This window comes from Apodemus sylvaticus, chromosome 7, assembly GCF_947179515.1.
Source record: "Apodemus sylvaticus chromosome 7, mApoSyl1.1, whole genome shotgun sequence".
In the NCBI taxonomy this organism is placed as follows: Eukaryota; Metazoa; Chordata; class Mammalia; order Rodentia; family Muridae; genus Apodemus; species Apodemus sylvaticus.
The window spans coordinates 36,460,240-36,466,239 of record NC_067478.1 but is presented as its reverse complement, the minus strand read 5'-3'; the positions used below and the strand labels follow the sequence as shown (position 1 = coordinate 36,466,239).

At 40.8% G+C, this 6,000-nt stretch overlaps 1 pseudogene; it reads right to left on the bottom strand.

Moving 5' to 3' along the window:
* Positions 1-3,818: 3,818 nt before the first annotated feature.
* LOC127689667 (zinc finger protein 717-like) overlaps positions 3,819-6,000 on the bottom strand; it is a 39,481-nt pseudogene continuing 37,299 nt past the window's right edge.

Sequence of the window (6,000 nt, the reverse complement as noted above, 5' to 3'; positions counted from 1 at the left end):
ATTGTATTTGCCTGCAAGTACTTTTTCCATTAATTAATGTATTCACTTTACATCCCTATCATGGTCCCTAGTCCTGATCCTCCTCTCAGAGAGTCCCTCTCCCTCTCCCTCTCCCTCCCCCTCCCCCCCATCTCTCTCTCTCTCTCTCTCTCTCTCTCTCTCTCTCTCTCTCTCTCTCTCTCTCTCTCTCTCTGTCTCTCTCTCTCTCACTCTTTCTCTTTCTGAGGCCAGGCAAAGCACCCAGTTGGAGAAATGGATTCCACAGACAGGCTAGAGATTTAGGAACAGCCCCAGCTCCAGTTGTTGGAGGCCCCAAATGGAGACTGAGCTGCATATATGCTGGGGGCCTCTGTCCAGCCTGTGTAAGCCCTTTGCTTGGTGGCTCATTTCTGAGAGCACCTCAATGGTCCAGGTTAGATGACTCTTGGTTTTCCTGTGGAGTTCCTATCCCAGTCAGGGCCTTCCATCCTTCCCCTCCCACAACTCTTCAATAAGAGTCCCCAAGCTCTGTCCAATGTTTGGCTCTGTGTCCCTGCATCTCTTTAAGTCAGCTACTGTGTGGAGCCTCTCAGAGGACAGTTATGCTAGGCTCCTGTCTGTAGGCATAATAGAGTGTAATTGGTAGTGTTTGCCCATAGGATGGGTCTCAAGTTGGGCTGGTTACTGGTAGACCATGCCCTCAATTTCTGCTCCATCTTTGGCCCTCTTTTTTTAGGCCAAACTTTGGGTCAAAAGTATGTAGGTGAATTGGTGTCCTTATCCCTCTACTGGAGGTCTTATTTTGGTACAGGAGGCAGCCTCTTCAGTCTCTCTCCTATATATTCCCAATGCTATGAATCTCAGCTAAGGTTACCCACAGTGATTCCTGAGAGCCTCCCCCATCCCAGGTCTCTGGCATGTCCTAGAGATGCTCCCACCCCCATCCTAGCCAGCTGCAGATTTCTATTCAAGATCCTGAATCTCTCTCTCTTGTCTCTCCCATACCTGATCCTGAACCATTTCCTTCACTGTCCCCTCTCTCAGCCAGTTCTCCTGTCCCTCTGCCTCCTATGACTATTTTATCTTCCCCTTCTAAATGGAATTCAAGCATCTTTGCTTGGGCCTTCCTTCTTGTTTTGCTTTTTTGTGTCTATGGAGTATATCATATGTTTATTGTGAAAATTCCTTTCAAAAGGTTCATAGGCTAAGTTAAACTTCGCCAATTGTGTGGTAAAAGTTGAAAGTGAGTGAATTACTATATCATGGTGGGGAAACCAAGGTTGTAAGAAGAACAAAAGAAAATGCCACAAAAGAGAGTACTGCTAATCTTGGGGTTACTCCCAAAATTTTGTATTTTTTTAAAATTTATGTATTTTAAATGAGTACACTATAGCTGTCTTTAGACACACCAGAAGAGGGCATCCAATCTCATTACAGATGATTGTGAGCTACCATGTGGTTGCTGTGGAACTCAGGACCTCTGGAAGAGCAGTCAGTGCTCTTAAGCACTAAGCCATCTCTCCAGCCCTTGTATTATTTTTAATGCAGCATAGAGCATGTTTTTGTCTTTCTGCACTTAGCTTGGTCCACTTATGACCCTCTAATGTGTTGTAAAACAGCCAAGAAGACCCACAGAAGAAGCTAAAATGATGAAACTACTTGATCTTGGATTTTCAACCTAAAAAAGAAAATGCCATCACAGATCCTCACAGACTACTATCAGCCCATGGGTTTATGTCTAATAAATACTCAAATATTTGTTGTTAAAGTTATATTTAACATTGCCTGTATCTATATATATATAATGCATGAGTTGGTATGTCTCTATATATTATAATTTTGTATAAAACTGGAAATACTATAAAAACATTTAACATCTATTTTTTTCAATGAGATACATTCACATGATAAAAAGCATTCCCCAAAATGATTCCTTGTGGTTTTTCCCACATTTGATTTTTCTACAATTAACTGGGGAATCAAGGGAGGCTTCTCTTCTGTAGGAATGTGCTGATAAAGGGCTAATCACTCAAATCTGAAAGATTCTCTGTATTCATAAAATGAATTACCAATAATGACCTCTTGGTAATATAATGAAAACAGATCACATTTGGGAAGACTAAACATTACACATTTATTTCTCACTAACAGACCAGATACATGGCACAGAGATAAAGGTTAAAGACCTGTTTTCATCAAACAATTCTTAGCTGGGCAGTGATGGTGCACATCTGTAATCCCAGCACTCTGGGAGGCAAAGGCAGGTGTATTTCTGAGTTCGAGCCCAGCCTGGTGTACAGAGTGAGCTTCAGGACAGCCAGGGCTATACAGAGAAACCTGTAAAAAACAAAACAAAAAAACAAAAAAACAAAACAAACAAACAAACAAACAAAACCCAAACAATTGTTAACTTACAGTAACTTTCTCCTACCAAATTTTACAAAGATGTCCTTAGGGTCATGACATAACAAAGAAACTGAAAACCACTACCTGCTATCTTTCAGGCTGCGGAGTCTAGTACTACTCACCACTTGCGTTCAGAGTCTCCCAGCAGAGAGCATTTAATTTGTGATGGCCACAACCAAAAGCTGAAAGTTGCAACCTATTTCCAGAGATAAGAAAATAGTCTCTGGAGCACATGTAATTATTCTGCTACCCAGTATTATTTCTTTGTATACATTTTGTGATGTGTGTTAATGATTGGTTTCTTTTGTTGGTGTTGGTTTTTAATATTTTTAGCTTATACACTTTACATCTCACTCACCACCCCCCTCCAGGTCACCTCCTCCTACAATCCTTCCTCCATCACCTCATCCTGTTCTCCTCTGGGAGTGGGTGGGAGACCCCTGGGTATACCTCCCCAAACCCTGGCACTTCAAGTCTCTGCACAGCTAGGCACTTCCCTTCCCACTGAGGCCAGACAAGGCAGTCCAGTTAGGAGAACATATCCCGAGTATAGGCAACAGGTTTGGGATAGCCCCTGCTCCAGGTATTCAGGACCCACATGAAGACCAAGCTGCTCATCTGCTACATATGGCGGGGAGGCCTAGGTCCAGCCTGTGTATGTTCTTTGGTTGATGGTTCAGACTCTGAGGACCACAAGGATACAGGTTAGTTGACTCTGTTAGTCTTCCTGTGGAGTTCCTATCCCCTTCTGCCCCATAATCATCCCTCCTCTTCTTCTATAAGAGTCCCCAAGCTCCATCCACTGTTTGACTATGGGTGTCTGTCTCTGTCTGAGTCAGTTGCTCAGTGGAACCTCTCAGAGGACAACTTGCTCCTGTCTGCAAACATAAGAGTATCATCAATAATGTTAGGGATTAGTGCTTGCCATGTAGCATAGCATCTGGACCGCCTATCCATACTAATGAGGTATCTCAATAACCTTAACTTTCAGCCAATGACCTTCCCTTCCTGGATATTCTTACATTGTTCCCAAACATTACATAATCCTTTCTTCACCCAGAATAAAACCTATGTGCTCACATCTACCCCCAACAAAGCAATACAAACAAGCTAAGATCATCTCAGAGAGCTTCTTCGTTAATGATCACCTCAGGGAAGGTCTTCACCTAAAAGGAGACATAACACTAAAACTCCTGAAGAAGACCTCTCTCCTTCTGTCCCTCTATCACTAGCTCCAAACCAGACTAAGTTCCTTCCTCTCCTGTACTATTTTCACTCTTCCAGCCTGACAAGCAACAGTGTCTGACACCCCAAGAGGAACCCAGACTGCAAATCCCTGTCCTTGACTTCACCTTGTCTTCTACAAGCCAGTGTACTGGCTGCTGTGCACCTCCACATGAGAGGCAGAACATGGACCACATCCATATCCATTCCTAACATAGCTTCCCATGTCGGTGAGTTCTCTGATGCCTGCTTAGGTTTGATTTCTGTGAAAAGGTTTTTCTACACACATTACATCCATAAGGTTTCTCCCCAGAATGAATCAACTCATGTACAATGAGGGATGATTTGTAGCCAAACATTTTTCCACACTGAATGCATTCATAGGGCTTTTCACCTGTGTGGATTCTGTGATGCTTACGGAGGACTAACTTCCACTGAAACGTTTTCCCACATTTATTATATTCATAGGGCTTTTCACCTGTTTGAATTATCTGGTGCTTGTTGAGATATGACTTGTTTTGAAATGCTTTCCCACACTCTTTACACTCATATGGTTTCTCACCTGTGTGAACCTTCTGGTGAGTTTTGAGGTATGACTTATTTTGAAAGGCTTTTCCACATTCTTTACATTCATGTAATTTCTCACTGTTGTGGATCCTCTGATGCCTTCTGAGGTCTGACTTCTGGTAAAAGGCTTTTCCACACTCACTGCACATATAGGGCTTCTCGCCATTGTGAGTTCTATGATGCACGTTGAAGTATAACCTGTTATGGAAGGTTTTCCCACATTTCTCATACTCATATGGTTTATCACTCTTGTGAGTTCCCTGGTGCATTCTGAGGTATGACTTCTTTAGAAAGGCTCTTCCACATTCTTTATACTCATATGGTTTCTCCCCAGTATGAGTTCTCTGGTACCACTTATGTTGGAAGGCTTTACCACACTCACAACATTCAAAGTGTTTCTCTCCAGTGTGAGTTCTCTCATGTACAATGAGAGCTGACTTTTGTCTGAAGGTTTTATCACATTCACTACATCCATAGGGCTTTTCTCCTGTGTGAATTCTCTGATGAATAGTAAGGGAAGATTTAGTGCTAAAAGGTTTCTCACACTGGATACATACATGGTCTTTCTTTCTGGTTATGTGTCCTCTGATATACTATAAGGTCTAATTCACTAGTAAAGGTTTTCCTACTTTCAAGGTATTTACAAGATTTTCTCACTGAGTTTGTTGCTTGGTGTTTAGTGAGGTTACACTTCTTACTGAAAGTTGCCTTCCCTATCTTAGTCATGGCATCTGACTGAACAGAAACTTGCTCACACTCATTATGCTTGCAAGAAGTCAGTCCCATTTGAAGTCTCTTAGATGGAGTAACTTTTTTCAATAATTTTCCATCCTTTGTATCTTTCCCTTCTCCGATATATTCAAATTCCTGCTGTCTAGTTAGAATCTTGGAATACTGACCCAACTGCACAGGACATCTGATGGATTTCCCTGCTACATAACAGCCATTATATTGCTCTCCAGCACACAATCCATGAGGCTCCAAAGAGAGATGTGTATTCAGATATCCACTCAACTCCTCAGGCTTCACTCCTGAACAGTTTCTATTACTTACAACAAAACTTGAAATATTCATGGAGTATAAATAAAAAGTGTTTTCTAATCCCTCTGCTTCCTCAGTTGCTTTATTTTGGCCGTTGGAGGTAACTTGCCACAAATGTCTTTCTCGACTCTTCTGGTTAGTCTCAATTATGCCACCCACACTGCAGAAGACTAAAAATACAAACAAACAAACAAACAAACAAAAGAAATTTCTATAAATTATTTTTAAGAATTTCTAATGGAATTTTCATGTTTATGAAAAAAACAATTTCTAGCCTACTAGTACATACTGTTATTAAAATCAGAGTAAGTATTAGCTTATAAACTTTAGCTTACTCCTCTAATTTAACATACTGAAATACACTGGTAAGTTTCCTAGTATTAATGTATTAGTAAAGTATTGTTTCATTTTATTTTTTTGAAGAAGTATTTTGTTAAAATATCCATCAATTGCTGGGTATAGTTTTCTACTCAGAGAATGGTTACATTTTTTACAGGTTCTGGTCACATATATACTTTAATATATGATAGTGATGACCTTTTCTTTCTGTCATTTTCTTTATTCTGGTCTAAAAGAGGCAATAATTTCTAGGACATCCTCTTTGCAGATTCTGAGCAAACTCTGATAGGCTACTTCCTAGCCTGAAGCTTCCATTATGGCCACGAATTTGCATCTTGTATGCTTAGAGTTATTACAAATGACAACAGACTGTGAATATTTCAAACCTGAAATTTCTTCCTTTCTACTTCCACCCAAAACATTCCAGTTTGAGGGCTCAATTGA